At 41.3% G+C, this 20,748-nt stretch overlaps 1 long non-coding RNA gene across 1 annotated transcript in view; it reads right to left on the minus strand.

The window, feature by feature from the left end:
• Nucleotides 1-20,748, minus strand: part of LOC139361253 (uncharacterized) — a 63,995-nt gene that overhangs the window by 23,733 nt on the left and 19,514 nt on the right. Inside the window, exons 4-5 of the long non-coding RNA XR_011618810.1 lie at nucleotides 14,705-14,938; nucleotides 12,940-13,045 (exon numbers count right to left, since the gene is read on the minus strand). This is a non-coding gene — a long non-coding RNA (uncharacterized lncRNA). The remainder of the gene's footprint in view (nucleotides 1-12,939; nucleotides 13,046-14,704; nucleotides 14,939-20,748) is intronic.

Consider the following 20,748-nt stretch of genomic DNA (forward strand, 5'->3'; position numbering starts at 1 on the left):
AAAATGTTACAACATTCCAATGGTATTTTGGGAGGTATAGAAGGAGAGGAAAAACAATGGGCTCAAGTCTCCTCTGACTTCTCTTCTTACAATATGTTTCATTGTTCAAAACTTTTAGAACTATATTAATACAGCATTGACAGTGGACATTCTTCTTTTCCTTCTGACTTTAATAGGATTGAAGGAAACGTTTTGCTATGAAATTGCTATATGGGTTGTATTCAGACAAATTTTGACTTTGTAAAGGCAATATTCTCCTCATTATTTTTAAATGCTTACCAGGATTCACAGTATTATTTTCAGTTCTCCCTGTTTAAAGGCATATTTAAATAACTTGATGACTTGGATATATTATATACGTTACTCTGCTACAGAAACAGAAAAGTCACCACCAAATTATATTCTAAGATACTTGGTACACCAATTGCACCATCTTTTTTTATCTAAGACATTCAATTCTTCCACAGGTGGGAGCACATGAATTAGCATCATTTACTACTTGTAGCTTTCACTACAGACTTTCAGACTTATGGTGCCTAAAAGAAATAGAATACTTCTAGCTGGGTTTAAAAGCTACAAATAAACAGAGGAAATATACACTATTTTGAAAGTACCACTTGAGTGTTATGCATGTATTTCAATATTATGTTGCTAATTTTAATTGTTCGAAGTTAAAGAGCTTAAACCTCCCCCTCATGCATTCCTGAATCACCCATTACTCCCACACATACATTGTTTGATACAGCATAAACCTAAGTAAATAAAGATGTGGCAAAATGAAAAAAATAAAATAACGTTATACCATTCTCATCTGTGAATGACATCAGTAGACAGATGTGAATAAAAGTAATGTGATTATCATTTTAAAAATCATCTTTAATAGGATCCATTTACTATTAAATGAACATTTGCTTACTTAATGAATAATAAATCTTTGACACAATGAAAACTCTTAATGCAGAGTGAGACCAAAATGAAGGTAATAACTGATTTTTTCCTAACCCTTGCTTTAGTTGGTCTTTCCACTAGACTGTCACTTTATTTTAAGGATATTATAATAGCACAAAGCCATCAGCTTTACCATTAGAGAGATCTTCATTAAATTATCTTTGTTGTAATAAAGGTCATCTGGAGGAAATACTGGTCTGGACACAATAATAAATGTTAAGCTTTCTAATATTTTCCACTTTTAGACACAAATTGAAAGGATCATTTATAATGTCAAAAATATACTTTTTTCTAACTAATCTATCCTATGACTAAGACACTATTAGCAATTAAAGTAGATAGAGCAAATCTAAATGTGGAGAGAAAAAGTAATTTCCACTTACGTTTGGACAGATGAAAGCACGGATAAATTGAAAGCCTGAAATATTAGCTTGGGGGAATGAAATCACTTGGGGGAGCAAGAGCAGGATACACCAGCCTTTAACTCTATACTTCCCCCAAGAAAAAATATATAGATAGCTATGTGCAAACCAAAATAGCACTGGGAGGGTTCAAGGGACCACTTAAGAAACTATGGCAACACGGTGAAGCCAAAAAAAAAAAAAAAAAAAAAAGAAAAAAGAAAAGAAAAAGAGAGAGAGACAGTGAAAGAAAAAAAAAAAACTGAATAGCCATATAGAAAAAACAACTGCTGAAATCAGCATACCTGAGACTGCAGAAACATCTTTTTTGGCTAGGAACGAAAAAAAGCAGAAAGGGACTATCAGTATCAGCCACAAGGTGGAACCACCATGGCCCTCAGTAACCCACTCTGGCAGAAGACACTGGCATAATTGCCCTGCGGTAAGCAACAGCCATTTCTGAGAGAAAACCTAGAGGAAAAGATGAAGATGTACCATCCCCTCCCACATCCCTTTTCCCCCACCAAAAAGACCGTGACTGTTGTGCCAAACCAGGATCAGAACTACTACCTTTCTTAATCTGCATGTGTCTCTGACATGTGAGCAGCAACCATTTCAAAAACTCCCACGTAAAAATGCTCATACTAAATTTATTCTCTTACTTAAGAGTGTTTATGGATTTACATTCCATTTGTGGACTATGTAGATCTCACTGGATCTTCTTTCCTGCAGTGAGAGGTGGTTTGGGTGCTGCTGAAGGTCATTGTCTCAATTTGTCTGGTGTTTGCAGAAGAGATGTCTGCAAAGTAGTAGATCAAATTGGTGCCTGCCAAAGAAGGATGAAGTGCTGTAGAGCATGGTGGATTTTAATGCCAATTCCAACACCACTTATCATGTCAGATTATCAAGAACCCCTTAAACCTAAGTTGAAATGAAACTGTCGTAAAATAAAAATACATCAAAAGTGAAGTTCTTTGCATCTAAGAATATTGAAATATACATATTAAGTACTTCCATCTTGATAACCATCTTGTATTTTCACTTATCAACATGAATGAATAAATACTAATTTCAAATATACCCAATATGTTTTCTTTGTGAGTCATTAACAGATCTTAACAAAACCTTTAAAAATGAGAAAACTGTTATTTTTGTTTTCCAAGATGGTGGATTGAAGGCATTGTTAGCCTGCCTCATGCACTTGGAAAGACAAAGTGGTGTGTAGAGATTCACACTGAACTTTCTTTCAAGAAGCAACACAGGAACTTAACAGGAAAATTGAAACAAGCCACAGACCATTTGAAAGAAGCAGCAGGATGCAGGTTACACTATAAGCTAGGCAGAAAATTTTGGGTTTCGAGGGTGTGAGAGGGGGATAAACTGACTGTAAGATATACACTTCCATTGGGAAACCTATCAATCTAGGCCATAGGGGAAGGCCTTAATCCTACTCAGGGCTGGAGTTGATTTAGTGAAGAGTGACGAGTATATGAGGAGTGGTATTGGGATGTGCTTTGAGTCTCCAGCACGTTCCCAGTTTCTGGCAGGATGGAGGGAAGCCATTTCTGATTCTACCTCAGGGAGGACCTCCCAGAAGTCTGCCAGCTAACTCAAATGGTGGTCCCAGGTTGAGAGAACCTCCCAACTGAAATGTTTGATATAATCTTGTGAGGGGACAAACTCCCCAGGCCAGAACTGAGAGGTGAGTGGGACGTGTGATGCAGCAACAAGCACAGGAGCTGGATGCCCCTGCTCTGCAGGTGGATCAGGAGGGGTGTGGCCTGAAAGCTGCAGTTGCTGTCTCAATAGGACAGGCTTATGGTATGGGTCAGTTTTGAGCTCTGAGTTCAGACTTCTTGAAACTTAGCTAGCTACTCCCAGTGGAACACTGTGGGTGTGAGACCTGCCTTGCCAAGGGTGTGGGAGCTGGATGGGGCTTACTGCCAAGCTGCTACTCCCCATTCTTCATATGGACTCTCCTTGTACAGAGGCAGAGGCAGCTTCACTTCTCTCTGGAAAATTACCCCAGTGGCCCAAGAACTGCCTTCCAATTCCCACTGGAGCCACTGCTTGTCCCACATGTAGAGAGCCAGAGCATCACTTTACCTGACCTAGTTCCCACCTGGTTTTGCTCAACCACCTACCCTGGTAGATTAACACAAATAACAGAAGAAACTTTTAGAAGCCCTTTGGCTCTACCCGTTCCCTGAGACATCAGAGTACCTACCATGGGTAACATAAGGCAAGTCCAAATCTCACCACTACCACCGCAGCTGCCAGTCTTTTTCAAGCATCACCTCCTGGCTGAAGGCCAACTGACACAGTCCATTAGAGCATCTTGAATTCAGAACATTCAATGTCATGGCAGGCCGGGGAGCCTCCTCTGCCCTACTTTGGCCCTCTATCACACACACATTCACACACACACACACACGTCACACACACACATCAACCTACTGGCAAACCGAGGTAAACACACACACACACACACACACACAAACACACCCCTGCTCAATTCAGGCCATTATCCCTGATGAACATCGATGCAAAAATTCTCAATAAAATACTGGCAAACCGAATCCAGCAGCACATCAAAAAGCTTATCCACCACGATCAAGTGGGCTGCATCTTTGAGATGAAAGGCTGATTCAACATACACAAATCAATAAATGTAATTGATCACATAAACAGAACCAAAGGCAAACACCAGACAATTATTTTGATACATGCAAAAATGCCTCTGATAAAATTCAACATCCCTTCCTGTTAAAAACTCTCAATAAACTAGGTATTGATGGAACATACCTTAAAATAATAAGAGCTATTTCATACAGCCAATATCATAAAGAATAGGCAAAAGCTGGAAGCATTCCATTTGAAAACTGGTACAAGACAAGGAAGCCCTCTGTAACCACTTCTATTCAACATAGTATTGGAAGTTCTCGCCAGGGCAATCAGGCAATAGAAAGAAATAAAGGGTATTCAAATAGGAAGAGAGAAAGTCAACTTGTCTCTGTTTGCAGATGACATGACTTCATATTTAGAAAACCCCATCATCTCAACTGAAAAACTTCTTGAACTGATAAGCAACTTCACCAAGGTCTCAAGATACAAAATCATTGTGCAAAAATCACAAGCATTCCATTACACCAACAATAGTCAAGCAGAGAGCCAAATCAAGAATGAACTCCCATTCACAATTGCTACAAAGAGAGTAAAATACCTAGGAATACAACTAGGAGTACAACGGATGTGAAGGACCTCTTCAAGGACAACTGCAAACCACTGCTCAAGGTAATAAGAGAGGACACAGGTGAATGGAAAAACATTCCATCCTCATGAATAGGAAGAATCAATATTGTGAAAATGGCCATACTGCCCAAACATTATAGATTCAATGCTATACCCATCAAAATACCGTTGACATTTTTCACAGAATTAGAAAGAACTATTTTAAATGTCATATGGAATCAAAGAATACCCCATATAGCCAAGACAATCATAAACAAAAATAACAAAGCTGGAGGCATTACACTAACTTCAAACTGTACTAGAAGGCTACGGTACCAAAACAGCAGGCTACTGCTGCCAAAACAGACATATAGACCAATGGAGTAGAACAAAGACTTCAGAAATAACACCACACATCTATGTCCACCTGATCTTTGACAAACCTGACAAAAACAAGCAAGGGAGAAAGGATCTCCTATTCAGTATATGATGCTGGGAAAACTGGCTTGCCATATACAGAAAACCAAAACTTGACCCCTTCCTTACACCTTATACAATAATTAATTCAAGATGGATTAAAGACTTAAATGTAAAATCCAAAACCATAAAAACCCTAGAAGAAAACCTAGGCAATACCATTCAGGACACAGACAAGGACAAAGACTTCATGACAAAAATGTCAAAAGCAATTGCAACCAAAGCCAAAATTGACAAATCGGATCTAATTGAACTAAAGACCTTCTGCACAGCAAAGAAACTATCATCAGCATGAGCAATCAACCTACAGGATGGGAGAAAATTATTGCAACCTACCCATCTGACAAAGGTCTAATAACAAAAATTGACAAGGAACTTAAACATATTTACAAGCAAAAAAACAAACAACCCCATCCAAAGTGAGCAAAGGATATGAACAGAAACTTATCAAAAGAAGACATTTACCTAACCAACAAATGTATTTTTTATAAGCTCAACAATACTGATCATCCGAGAAGTGAAAATCAAAACTACCATGAGATACCATCTCACACCCATCAGAATGGTGATTATTAAAAAGTTAAGAAACAATAGATGCTGGTGAGGCTGAGAAGAAAGAGGAACGCTTTTACACTGTTGGGGAAACTGTAAATTAGTTCAACCATTGTGGAAGACAGTATGGTGATTCCTCAAGGATCTAGAACTAGAAACACCATTTGACCCAGTAATCCCATTACTGGCTATATACCCAAAGGAATATAAATCATTCCACTATAAAGACACATGCACATGTATGTTTATTGCAGCACTATATACAATAGCAAAGACATTAAACCAACCCAAATGCCCTTCAGTGCTAGACTGGATAAAGAATATGTGGTACATTTACACCATAAAATACTATGCAGTCATAAAAAGGAATGAGATCATGTCTTTTGCAGACACATGGATGAAGCCATCATACTGAGCAAACTAACACAGTAACAAAAAAATCAAACACCGCATGTTTTCACTAATAAGTGAAAGTGGAACATTGAGAAAACAAGGACACAGTGAGGGGAACAACACACAACACGGCCCGCTGGGGACTGGGGGTGAGGGAAGAGAACTTAGAGGATGAGTCAATAGGTGCAACAAACCACCATGGCAAAGGATACCTATATAACAAACCTGTACGTTCTGCACATGTATCCCATATTTTTTCAATTTAAAAACAGGAAATAATTATGTACATACATACATACATACACACATACATTCTTCCCGGATCTTCATTCCTGGTAAGCCAAGGAACCTGGAGAAACACCAGAATTCTGTCCCTCTGAAAATGCAGGACAGGTCTACCTTCATCAGCATAAAATTTTGGACCAAATGTGGTAACTGCAGGTCCACCCCACAATGAGTAACTGAAAATTGAGGCAGTATTTCAGATCCTAAAAAACTGATGAAGCAATTCGTGACACATTTGGGTTGTTTTTGCCCTTTCCTACTATGAAGAGTGCTAGTAGGAAGAAGGAAGAATGGTGTACAAATATCTGTTTGATTCTCTGCTTTCAGAATCCTTTGTTTGTTTGTGTGTTTGTTTGTTCTTTCTTGAGACAGGACATCACTCCAGTCAGCCAGGCTTTTCCAGTCTGTAATTTTTGTTGTTTCCTTTTGTCAAGTTTTAGAAGATTTTATTTAATTTCTATTGAATTTTAAGGCATTTTTAGATATGTATTATAACATTATCTCACATGCTGTGTGTTACGTTTCATTTATTTTCATCGTACATTTTTTATTTTATTATTTTATTTTATTATACTTTATATTCTAGGGAATACATGCACAAAGTGCAGGTTTGTTACATATGTATACATGTGCCATGTTGGTGTGCTGCACCCATTAACTCGTCATATACATTAGGTGTATCTCCTAATGCTATCCTTCCCTCCTCCCCCAACCCCACAACAGGCCCTGGTGTGTGATATTCCCGTTCCTGTGTCCAGGTGTTCTCATTGTTCAGTTCCCATCCATGAGTGAGAACATGTGGTGTTTGGTTTTCTGTTCTTGCAGTAGTTTGCTGAGAATGATGGTTTCCAGCTGCATCCATGTCCCTACAAAGGACATGAACTCATCCTCTTTTATGGCTGCATAGTATTCCATGGTGTATATGTGCCACATTTTCTTAATCCAGTCTATCATTGATGAACATTTGGGTTGGCTCCAAGTCTGTACTGTTGTGAATAGTGATGCAATAAACATATGTGTGCATGTGTCTTTATAGCAGCATGATTTATAATCCTTTGGGGATATAGCCAGTAATGGGATGTCTGGGTCAAATGGTATTTCTAGTTCTAGATCCTTAAGGAATCACCATGCTGTTTTCCACAATGGTTGAACTAGTTGAGAGTTCCACCAACAGTGTAAAAGTGTTCCTATTTCTCCACATCCTCTCCAGCACCTGTTGTTTCCTGACGTTTTAATGATCACCTTTCTAACTGGTGTGAGACAGTATCTCATTGTGGTCTTGATTTGCATTTCTTTGATGGCTAGTGATGGTGAGCATTTTTTCATGTGTCTGTTGACTGCATAAATGTCTTCTTTTGAGAAGTGTCTGTTCATATCCTTTGCCCACTTTTTGATGGCATTGTTTTTTTTTTTTTTCTTGTAAATTTCTTTGAGTTCTTTGTAGGTTCTGGATATTAGCCCTTTGTCAGATGAGTAGATTGCAAAAATTTTCTCCCTTTCTGTAGGTTGCCTGTTTATTCTGATGGTAGTTTCTTCTGCTGTGCAGAAGCTCTTTAGTCTAATTAGATCCGATTTGTCAATTTTGGCTTTTGTTGCCATTGCTTTTGTTGTTTCAGACATGAAGTCCTTGCCCAAGCTTGTGTCCTGAATGGTATCGCCTAGGTTTTCTTCTAGGGTTTTTATGGTTTTAGGTCTAACATTTAAGTCTCTAATCCATCTTGAATTAATTTTTGTATAAGATGTAAGGAAAGCATACAGTTTCAGCTTTCTACTTATGGCTAGCCACTTTTCCCAGCAGCATTTATTAAATAGGGAATCCATTCTCCATTTCTTGTTTTTGTCAGGTTTGTCAAAGATCAGATAGTTGTAGAAGTGTGGTATTATTTCTGAGGGCTCTGTTCTGTTCCATTGGTCTATAGCTCTGTTTTGGTACCAGTACCATGCTGTTTTGGTTACTGCAGCCTTGTAGTATAATTTGAAGTCAGGTAGCGTGATGACTCCAGCTTTGTTCTTTTGACTTAGGATTGTCTTGGCAATGCGGGCTCTTTTTTGGTTCCATATGAACTTTAAAGTAGTTTTTTCCAATTCTGTGAAGAAAGTCACTGGTAGCTTAATGGGGATGGCATTGAATCTATAAATTACCTTGCACAGTATGGCCATTTTCACTATATTGATTCTTCCTATCCATGAGCATGGAATGTATGGAATGTTCTCCCATTTGTTTCTGTCCTCTTTTATTTCATTGAGCAGTGGTTTGTAGTTCTCCTTGAAGAGGTCCTTCACATCCCTTGTAAGCTGGATTCCTAGATATTTTATTCTCTTTGAAGCAATTGTGAATGGGAGTTCACTTATGATTTGGTTCTCTGTTTGTCTGTCATTGGTGTATAAGAATGCTTGTGATTTTTGCAAATTGATTTTGTATCCTGAGACTTTGCTGAAGTTGCTTATCAGCTTAAGGAGATTTTGGGCTGAGATGATGAGGTTTTCTAAATATACAATCATGTCATCTGCAAACAGGGACAATTTGACTTCCTCTTTTCCTAATTGAATACCCTTTATTTCTTTCTCTTGCCTGGTTGCCCTGGCCAGAAGTTCAACACTATGTTGAATAGGAGTGGTGAAAGAGGGCATCCCTGTCTTGTGCTAGCTTTCAAGGGGAATGCTTCCAGTTTTTGCCTATTCAATATGATATTGGCTGTGGGTTTGTCATAAATAGCTCTTATTATTTGGAGATATGTTCCATCAATTCCGAATTTATTAAGTTTTTAGCATGAAGAGCTGTTGAATTTTGTCAAAGGCCTTTTCTGCATCTATTGAGATAATCATGTGGTTTTTGTCTTTGGTTCTGTTTATATGCTGGATTACGTTTATTGATTTGTGTATGTTGAACCAGTCTTGCATCCCAGGGATGAAGCCCATTTGATCATGGTGGATAAGCTTTTTGAAGTGCTGTGGATTTGGTTTACCAGTATTTTATTGAGGATTTTTGCATGGATGTTCATCAGGGATATTGGTCTAAAATTCTTTTTTTTTGTTGTCTCTCTGCCAGGCTTTGGTATCAGGATGATGTTGGCCTTATAAAATGAGTTAAGGAGGAGTCCCTCTTTTTCTATTGATTGGAATAGTTTCAGAAGGAATGGTACCAGCTCCTCCTTGTACCTCTGGTCGAATTCGGCTATGAATCTTTCTGGTCCTGGACTTTTTTGGTTGGTAGGCTATTAATTATTGCCTCCATTTCAGAGCCTGTTATTGGTCTATTCAGGGATTCAACTTCTTCCTGGTTTAGTCTTGGGAGAATGTATGTGTCCAGCAATTTATCCATTTATTCTAGGTTTTCTAGCTTATTTATGTAGAGGTGTTTTTAGTATTCTCTGATGGTAGTTTGTATTTCTGTGGGGTCAGTGGTGATATCCCCTTTTTCATTTTTTATTGCATCTATTGGATTCTTCTCTTTTTTCTTCTTTATTAGTCTTGCTAGCTGTCTATCAATTTTGTTAATCTTTTCAAAAAACCAGCTTCTGGATTCATTGATTTTTTGGAGGGTTTTTTGTGTCTCTGTCTCCTTGAGTTCCGCTCTGATCTTAGTTATTTCTTGTCTCCTGCTAGCTTTTGAATGTATTTGCTCTTGCTTCTCTAGTTCTTTTAGTTGTGATATTAGGATGTCAATTTTAGGTCTTTCCTGCTTTCTCTTGTGGGCATTTATTGCTATTAATTTCCCTCTACACACTGCTTTAAAAGTGTCCAGAGATTCTGGTATGACGTATCTTTGTTCTCATTGGTTTCAAAGAACATCTTTATTTCTGCCTTCATTTCGTTATGTAACCAGTAGTCATTCAGGAGCAGGTTGTTTAGTTTCCGTTTAGTTGAGAAGTTTTGATTGAGTTTCTTAATCCTGAGTTCTTGTTTGATTGCACTGTGGTCTGAGAGACAGTTTGTTATAATTTCTGTTCTTTTATATTTCCTGAGGAGTGCTTTACTTCCAACTATGTGGTCAATTTTGGAATAAGTGTGATGTGGTGCTGAGAAGAATGTATATTCTGTTTGTTTGGGGTGGAGAGTTCTGTAGATGTCTATTAGGTCTGCTTGGTGCCGAGTTGGGTTCAATTCCTGTATATTCTTAACTTTCTGTCTCATTGATCTGTCTAATGTTGACAGTGGGGTATTAAAGTCTCCCATTATCATTGTGTGGGAGTCTAAGTCTCTTTGTAAGTCTCTAAAGACTTGCTTTATGCATCTAGGTGCTCCTGAATTGGGTGCATATATATTTTGGATAGTTAGCTCTTCTTGTTGAATTGATCCCTTTACGATTATGTAATGGCCTTCTTTGTCTCTTTTGATCTTTGTTGGTTTAAACTCTGTTTTATCAGCGACTAGGATTGCAACCCCTGCCATTTTTTGTTTTCCATTTGCTTGGTAGATCTTCCTCCATCCCTTTATTTTGAGCCTATGTGTGTCTCTGCATATGAGATGTGTCTCCTGAATACAGCAAACTGATGGGTCTTGCCACCACCAGGCCTGCCCTACAAGAGCTCCTGACTCTTTATCCAACTTGCCAGTCTGTGTCTTTTAATTGGAACATTTAGCCCATTTACATTTAGGTTAATATTGTTACATGTGAACTTGATCCTGTCATTATGATGTTACCTGGTTATTTTGCTCATTAGTTGATGCCGTTTCTTCCTAGCATCGATGGTCTTTACATTTTGGCATGTTTTTGCAGTGGCTGGTACCAGTTGTTCATTTCCATGTTTAGTGCTTCCTTCAGGAGCTCTTGTAGGGCAGGCCTGGTGGTGACAAAATCTCTCAGCGTTTGCTTGTCTGTAAGGATTTTATTTCTCCCTCACTTATGAAACTTAATTTGGCTCGATATGAAATTCTGGGTTGAAAATTCTTTTCTTTAAGAATGTTGAATATTGCCCCACCTCTCTCTTCTGGCTTGTAGAGTTTCTACCGAGAGATCCACTGTTATTCTCATGGGCTTGCCTTTGTGGGTAACCCGACCTTTCTTTCTGGCTGCCCTTAACATTTTTTCCTTCATTTCAACTTTGGTGAATCTGACAATTATGTGTCTTGGAGTTGCTCTTCTAGAGGAGTATCTTTGTGGCGTTCTCTGTATTTCCTGAATTTGAATGTCAGCCTGCCTTGCTAGGTTGGGGGCGTTCTCCTGGATAATATCCTGCAGATATTTTCCAACTTGGTTCCATTCTCCCCCTCACTTTCAGGTACACAAAACAGACGTAGATTTTGCCTTTTCCCATAGTCCTATATTTCTTGGAGGCTTTGTTCATTTCTTTTTACTCTTTTTTCTCTAAAGTTCTCTTCTCACTTCATTTTATTTATTTGATCTTCAATCACTGACGCACTTTCTTCCAGTTGACTGAGTCGGTTACTGAAGCTTGCGCATTTGTCATGTAGTTCTCTTGTCATGGTTTTCAGCTCTCTCAGGTCATTTAAGGACTTCTTTACATTGGTTATTCTAGTTAGCCATTCAGGAAATATTTTTTCAAGGTTTTTAGCTTCTTTGCTATGGGTTCGAACTTCCTCCTTTAGCTCGGAGAAGTTTGATCGTCTGAAGCCTTCTTCTCTCAACTCGTCAAAGTCATTATCTGTTCAGTTTTGTTCCATTGCTGGAGAGGAGCTGCATTCCTTTGGAGGGGGAGAGGTGCTCAGATTTTTAGAATTTTCAGTTTTTCTGCACTTCTTTTTCCCGATCTTTGTGGTTTTATCTACCTTTGGTCTTTGATGATGTTGATGTACAGATGGGGTTTTGGTGTGGATGTCCTTTCTGTTTGTTTGTTAGCTTTCTTTCTAATAGTCATGACCCTCAGCTGCAGGTCTGTTGGAGTTTGCTCAAGGTCCACTCCAGACCCTGTTTGCCTGGGTGGCAGCAGTGGAGGCTGCAGAAGAGTGAATATTGCTGAACAGCAAATGTTTCTGCCTGATTATTCCTCTGGAAGCTTCATCTCAGAGGGGTACCCTGTTGTGTGAGGTGTGAGGTGTCAATAGGACCCTAGTGGGGGTGTCTCCCAGTTAGGCTACTCCGGGGTCAGGGACCCACTTGAGCAGGCAGTCTGTCTGTTCTCAGATCTCAAACTCCATGCTGGGAGAACCACTACTCTCTTCAAAGCTGTCAAACAGGGACATTTAAATCTGCAGAGGTTTCTGCTGCCTTTTGTTTGGCTATGCCCTCTCCCCAGAGGTGGAGTCTACAGAGGCAGGCAGGCCTCTTTGAGCTGTGGTGGGCTCCACCCAGTTCGAGCTTCCCCACCACTTTGTTTACCTACTCAAGCCTCAGCAATGGCGAGTGCCCCTCCCCCAGCCTTGCAGCCTCCTTGCAGTTAGGTCTTGGACTACTGTGCTAGCAATGAGGGAGGCTCTGTGGGCGTGGGACTCTCCAAGCCAGATGCGGGATATAATCTCCTGGTGTGACGTTTGCTGTGACCCTTGATAAAGGACAGTGTTAGGGTGGGAGTAACCCAATTTTCCAGGTGCTGTGTATCACGGTTTCCCTTGGCTAGGAAAGGGAATTCCCTTCCCCCTTGCACTTCCTGGGTGAGGTTATGGCTCGCCCTGCTTCGGTTGTTGCTCTGTGTGCTGCATTCACTGTCCTGCCCCCACTGTCCAACAAGCCCCAGTAAGATGAACCCGGTACCTCAGTTGGAAATGCAGAAATCACCCGTCTCCTGTGTTGCTCATGCTGGGAGCTGGAGGCTGGATCTGTTCCTATTCGGCCATCTTGGAACTGCCTCTCATCGGTCCTTTAATGAACAAAAGGTTTTAGCTTAGATATCTTCCTGTTTGTCAAGTTTTTCTGATTTTGACTTTTTAAAATATGCTGTCATATACAAGAAACCCTTGGATATAAAATTCCATGAATATTTATCTTTTCTTGTAGTCATAACTTCAGTGGATGTCATCAATTAATCTCTGGGTTATAGCATGTTTTCTTGAAAGTGTTCCACAGTCCATTTCGGGCATTGAGAATTTCATCAAACTTAAGTGAATATTTCTACAAATTGAAGGCATAGTCCCTTTTGATGCTTTATTATTTGCATATATTGCTTCCACAAGACCATTTCATGCAAAGACTTGTTTTGACCCCACAGCCAGATCATTGCAACATGATATAGAATCAATTGGTCAAAAATGGGAAGGTTATCTCTGGAATGTCTATTTGACTCCATTGATCTCTCCATTTTAATTAAGACAGAATATGCTGTGTTAATTACATAACACTGCTGCACATTCTCAAATCAGAAAGTGTAGTTCCAACTTCTTGTCGTTCAATCGCGGAAAGAATGATCTTATCTCCCAGATGCACATGCTTGGAAGTACTTCTCAACACACACACACACACACTCACATCCAGACACAAAGATACAAATACACACACAGACACAAACTGTTTAATATGTACACAATTGTTAACTGGCATTGTTTTACATGAAATAAGGCAAATGTGTAGCCACTGTCCTAACCCAGTTCCACTCCTATCATATTTGCCCATAACACTGATTAGTAAATCTGATTCAACTGTTCTATAATCACAATTTAAGCTGTGTCCATTAAATTCCCTGAGGAATGCAAAAGGATACAACCTAAGACACAAAACTTAATTGACTGCTGATATTTCATTGGTAAATTGGGTAATTGATGGGTAAATGTAGTGGAACCGGTGGGTGGGCATTAGTTATATAAGGGGTGAAGCAGCAAGATACTTCATTATTAAAAGGTGTTTGAAAGAAATTGAAACACAGGAGTGTGTATATTCAGCTGAAATAAAATTAGAAAACCCAGAAATAAATCTCACTTGGGGTGTAAAAAAGTGGCATTAGGGGAGATTCTGGGTCAATCGTCCAACTGTGCAAACTGGATCTTAGAAGCAGGATCCCTTTCCTGCAATGAGACTTGTTTATTGGTGGTGGTGTTTCAGTGGAAACGATTTTGGAGAATGGCCCCTTCCTTTTGTGTATCTGCTGATTAGATTTCATGGCTGATTAGATTTCATGGGAAGTCTGTGGTTTTAAACTCTATTTAAATGTTAACATAATTCATTCAAATGGCAAAAAATCAACAGGTTCTTTGACGTGGAATCATCACGGATCAATTTCTTCTTAGGTACAGTTATTAAAGTTGACCTACCAGAGTGAGACAATTGTGGAGAATGGCCCCTTCCTTTAGTGTATTTGCTGATTAGATTTAATGGTACATTTATCATTAGGTATAGTGATCAAAGTTGACCTACCCTAGAGTAGAGATGTCCAGGACAGAACTCAGGACTCTGTAGAATCACAGAATCTTGGGTGCAACACTGTTCAAGCACATAAATATGCTCATTCAGAGTGTTTCGGTTTGACATGTGTGTGAATTGCAGTGTAATGAGCATGACACGCAGACAGGTTATCAAGTGGACTCACCTCAAAATCAGTTATGGGCATTACAGAACACTGATGCCAAGTTCCCAGATCCAGAGGAAAGAAACTCCAGCATCCTGTGTAAAGCCACGGCATCTGGATTTCTCATGCTTCTGGGGATCATGCTCCTGAAAACGGTGACTCCTTCCTCCTTGTGGAGCATCTTTCTCAGCAGCGCCCATTTCTTCTTCCAGGACTCTGTCCAACAGAAAGGGGAAGCCTTCTGATAGAGCACACCTGACCCATGAAAAGAAAAGGGAAAGAAAGGAGGCCAAAGGTCACACTCTCCTCATTCCACCATCCTCCCTAAAATCATCCTGATTTCATGGGCCCTGAGAACGGGGATGCTTCTGTACACCTCGAGGCCTTGGCGCCTGGCCCAAATTCTATTCTCTTTCTCATTATCTGAAAAATTTTAAGAAAATCCCTAGAGCCAGGATCTTTATTCCTAGTAAGCCGAAAGTCCCAAAGAAACACCCAAATTCTGTCCCTCTTAGTTTGGGAAACAAGTCTACCTTCATCAGCATAACATTTTCCTCCAAATGTGGTAACTGCAAGTCCACCACACAATGCTTAACTGGAATTGGAAGCAACATCTTAGATGATGAAAAATACATGCAAGAATCCCTAAGACAAATGGTTTCTTTTTCCCTTTCTTACTAAAACAACTGCCAGTATTAACAATGGTATGCAAATCTCTTTTAGATGCCCTGCTTTTAAATCTCTAGGTTTCTTCCTGAGACAGGGACTCACTCCCATCACCCAGGCATTTACAGTGTTTAATTCTGGTTATATGCTATTCTCAAATTTACAACTATTTATTTCATCCCTCTCAAATGTTGATCCATTATCACATACGTATTAAAATATTATCTCCCATGCTGCGTGATATGTTATTTTTATATTCATCCTTCCTTAAATGAACCAAAGGTTTTAGTTGGATTAGATTGTGATTAGTCAAGTTTTCTGATTTCATGATTTCTTAAATTGCAGTCATATGACCTCAATCACTGGAAATAGAATGTCATGAGTATTTCTCTTTACTTGCAATCATAAATTCAGGGAATGTCATCAATTGGTATGTCGGTGATTGCATGATTTCCTGAAAGTCTTTCACAGTCTAATTTGGGCACTGAGTATGTCTCTAAGTTCAGTGCATGTTTCCAACACTTGATGCTTTATGATTTGGGTATACAGCTTCCACAAGAGCATTTCCTGCAAAGACATGTCTTGGTCCCCACTGGTAAGTCATTTCACTCGAACACAGAATCAATAGGCTGAACATGGAAAGGTTTTTGCTAGAATACTTATTAGACTGCACGGATCTATTCTTTGATATTAAGGAAACAAATACACTGTGTTATTAACTGTACTTCATTGATGATTCTCAAGTCAGAAAGTACAGGTCTGACTTCCTGTCCTTCAATGCCTGAAAGGATGATCGTATCTGCCAAAAGCACATACTTAGAAGCACATCGCAGCTCTAACACACACACACCCAGACATATAAACAAACACAAAGAAACACTCACATGGGCATGATTCTGCGTGCCCACAAGCTCACGCAAGCAAAACACACACACACAAGCACACACATTGTTTCGTAAGGACAGAATTATTCCCTACCACTGTTTTAAGGAAACTAACGCATTCCCCAGGAGTTTTAAGTGAACTCCCTGGGGAATACAAGGGGACACACCCTATGACTCATTCCTTAATTGGGTGCTGAGATTTGATTGGTGGACCGCGTACCTGATGGGTGGGTGGGGTGTTCGCAGTAGGCGGGGGTGAGTTATATAAGGGCTGATGCGGCCAGATGGCACGTCATTTGAAGACTCTCTCGGAAGAGTTAGCGTCTTTCTGCAACGTGCGGTCCCAGCAGAGAAAGCTTGTGATCCTTGCTCCTGGCGACATGGATGCCGATTCACTCCACTTGGGAGGTGAGTGGCAGTTCAACCACTTTTCAAAACTCACATCTTCTCGGCCAGATGCAGCTTTTGCTGAAATCCAGCGGACTTCTCTACCTGAGAAGTCACCACTGTCATCTGAGACCCATGTCGACCTCTGTGATGGTTTGGCTCCTGTGGCAAGACAGCCTGCCCCTGGGGAGAAGCTTCCTCTCAGTAGCAGGAGACCTGCTGCGGTGGGGGCTGGGCTCCAGAATATGGGAAATACTTGCTACGTGAATGCTTCCCTGCAGTGCCTGACATACACACCACCCCTTGCCAACTACATGCTGTCCCGGGAGCACTCTCAACTTTGTCATCGTCACAAGTCCTGCATGCTGTGTACGATGGAAGCTCACATCACACGGGCCCTCCACTGTCCTGGCCACGTCATCCAGCCTTCACAGGCATTGGCTGCTGGCTTCCATCGAGGCAAGCAGGAAGACGCCCATGAATTTCTGATGTTCATTTTGGATGCCATGAAAAAGGCATGCCTTCCCGGGCACACGCAGGTAGATCATGACTCTGAGGACACCACCCTCATCCGCCAGATATTTGGAGGCTGCTGGAGATCTCAAATCAAGTGTCTCCACTGCCAGGGCGTTTCGGACACCTTTGACCCTTACCTGGACATCGCCCTGGATATCCAGGCAGCTCAGAGTGTGAAGCAAGCTTTGGAACAGGTGGTGAAGCCCGAAGAACTCAATGGAGAGAACGTCTATCATTGTGGTCTTTGTCTCCAGAAGGCGCCTGCCTCCAAGACGTTCACTCTTCACACTTCTGCCAAGGTCCTCATCCTTGTATTCAAGAGATTCTCCGATGTCACAGGCAACAAACTTGCCAAGAATGTGCAATACCCTGAGTGCCTTGCCATGCAGCCATACATGTCTCAGCAGAACACAGGACCTCTTGTCTATGTCCTCTATGCTGTGCTGGTCCACGCTGGGTGGAGTTGTCACGACGGACATTACCTCTCTTATGTCAAAGCTCCAGGAGGCCAGTGGTATAAAATGGATGACGCCGAGGTCACTGCCTGTAGTATCGCTTCTGTCCTGAGTCAACAGGCCTATGTCCTCTTTTACATCCAGAAGAGTCAACTGGAAAGATGCAGTGAGAGTGTGTCAATAGGCAGGGAACCAGGAGCCCTTGGTGCTGAACACAAAGACAGGCGAGCAACGCAAGGAGAGCTCCAGAGAGAACCCTGCCTCCAGGTACCCGACTTGGAGGAGCACTTGGTGGAAAGAGCCACTCAGGAAAGCACCTTAGACCACTGGAAGCTCCTCCAAGAGCAAAACAAAACCAAGCCTGACTTCAACGTCAGAAAAGTCGAATGTACCCTGCCTCCCAACGTGCTTGTGATTCATCCATCAAAATACAAGAGTGGGATGAACAACCATCATCCTGAACAGCAAAGCTCCCTGCTGAACCTCTCTTCAAGGAACCTGGCACCTCAGGAGTCCATGAACACTGGCACACTCACTTCTCTGCAAGGGAGGACCAGGAGATCCAAAGGGAGGAACAAACACAGCAAGAGGGCTCTGTTTGTGTGCCAGTGATCTCAGGAAAAGTCTCCACCCAAACGCAGGAGTGCATGCGCACATACACTGACACACACACACATACACGTACACACACACACACACCCACCAGGGGTTCACTCACACACACACACACACACCCCATCATATACACAGTCAATCCGACATAAAGTAATGAGGAGCCCAGGTTTCTGTCTACACAAGAGGGACAATTGGATAGTGATGGCTGCGTTTCAGGATGAGCCCAGACATGGGAAACATCGAGTTTTGCAGTCGTGAGTCTTCTGAATCTGTGGAGGGATTGTCTGTGTGTTTGTGTTCATGGTAGATGACATTCAGTGTGAATTTCTGAATATGACATATTGCGGTGTAGGGTTGCGCGTGAGGTTATTGCAGGGGACGGGGTTGACTATTTTCTCTTGGGGTGTGTTTCATTCGTCAGTTGTTGGTGAGCACCAGAAGTTGAAATTTTGCGAACGTGGGACTTGTGTGGATCCTTCTCGCTACCTTGAGTAGTGGAAACTGGAACGCATTTGAAGAGAGGAAGGGTGTTCTTCTTTTGAACCTGCCTCGCCGTTTTTACATTGCTTGTTGAATGGATGTCAGGCGCCCTAGAACTTGTGCCCTTGGTGGAACCCACAGAATGCTGGAGACAGACAGACAGACACACTTGCCTATTGAATGGTGTCCATTTCCAATGAATTGAAGCAGAAAATCATCCCACTGGTACGTGAGTCATTTGGAAGTAAGTCGTATTGATAATAAAGGAAATCAAACACACAAGCGCATGTGTATTCAACTACAATAAAATCAGCAAGCACTGAAATAAATCTCATTTGGTGTGTATAAAAATGGCATTTGGGAGATTCCAGGTCAATCGTGCAGTTGCGAAAGGTGCATCTCTGAAGCACAGTCCCTGACCTGCAATGAGACTTGTTCATCCAAGGTGGTGTTGCAGTGGAAATGATTGTGGGAAACGGCCCCTTCCTTTTGTGTATTCGCTGATTGGATTTCAGGCTCCGTTTCTCGTTCGGTACAGTGATCCAAGTTGACCAATCCGAGAGGAAACGTGTCCAGGGCATAACTCAGGGCTCGGTACAACCACAGAATCTTGGGTGCAACCTTGCTCAAGCACACAAATGTGCGTATTAACAGTGTCTCTGTATGACGTGTGTGCAAAGTACAGTGTGATGAGCATGACTGGCAGACAGGTGATCCATTGGGCTCACCTGAAAATCAGTTATGAGCATGAAAGAACACCGACGGCCAGGTCCCCGCTTCAGACATAACACCCTCCAGCGTCTTGTGTGAAGCCACGGCATCTGGACTGCTCATGCTTCTGGGGATCATTCTCCTGAAAATGGTGGCTCCTTTCTCCCTGTGGAGCAACTCTCTACGCAGCGCTTCTTTCCTCCCCCAGGCCTCTTTTCATCGGGCCCGGGACGCCTTCTGATTCAACACACCTGCCCCATGAAAAGTCAATGGAAAGAAACGGGGCCAAAGGTCACAGTCCTCTCATTCCACCATCCTCCCTAAAATCTTCCTGATTTCATGGGCCCTGAGGCCAGCGTGTTTCTTTACACCTCGCCGAGGCCTTGGGGCCGGGCCTAAAATCTGTCCCGTTTCTCACTCTCTAAGACATTTGGACAAAATCCCTGGAGCCAGGATCTTCATTCCTGGTAAGTCAAAGGACCTGAAGACACAACCAAATTCTGTCCCTCCTAGTTTGGGGAGCATGTCTACGTTCATCAGCTTTAAATTTTGCACCAAATGTGGGAACTGAGAGACCACCACACAATGCCTAACTGGAAACGGAGGCAACATCGCAGATCCTGAACAATCCATGCAAGAATCCATGAGATAAATTCTTTTCGCCTTTTCCTCCTGAAACAAAGGCCAGTAGTAACAATGGTGTACAAACCTCTGTTTCACTCCCTGCTTTTAAATCTCTCTGTTTCTTTCTTCTTGAGACAGGGCGCCCCACTCCCATCACCCAGGCTTTTCCAGTGTTTAATTCTGGTTGTTTGCTTTTGTCAAATTTACAACTTTTTATTGCATCTCTCTCAAATGTTGATCCATTATCACATACATATGAAAATGTCATCTCCCATGCTTTGTGATATGTGGTTTTTATTTTCATCCTTTGTTAAATGAACCGAAGGTTTTAGTTGGCATAGCTTCCGATTACCCAAGTTTCTTGATTTCATGATTTCTTCAATTGCCCTCGAACGTCCCCAACCACCGGAAATAGAATGTCATGAGTATTTCTCTCTTCTTGCAATCATAAATTCGGGGAATGTCATCAATCAGCCTCTCGGTGATTGCATGATTATCCGAAAATCTTTCACCATCTAAATTGTGCACTGAGTATTTCGTCTAACTTCAGTGCATGTTTCCAACACTCGATGCTTTATGATTTGGGTATCTAGCTCCCACCAGAGCGCTTCCTGCAAAGACTTATCTTGTTCCCCACTGGCAAGTCATTTCACTCGGATATAGCATCAAGAGGCTGAACATAGAAATGTAATCTCTGGAATATCTAATGGATTACCCGGATCCCTAC

This window comes from Macaca nemestrina, unplaced genomic scaffold, assembly GCF_043159975.1.
Source record: "Macaca nemestrina isolate mMacNem1 unplaced genomic scaffold, mMacNem.hap1 Scaffold_119, whole genome shotgun sequence".
Classification (NCBI taxonomy): domain Eukaryota; kingdom Metazoa; phylum Chordata; class Mammalia; order Primates; family Cercopithecidae; genus Macaca; species Macaca nemestrina.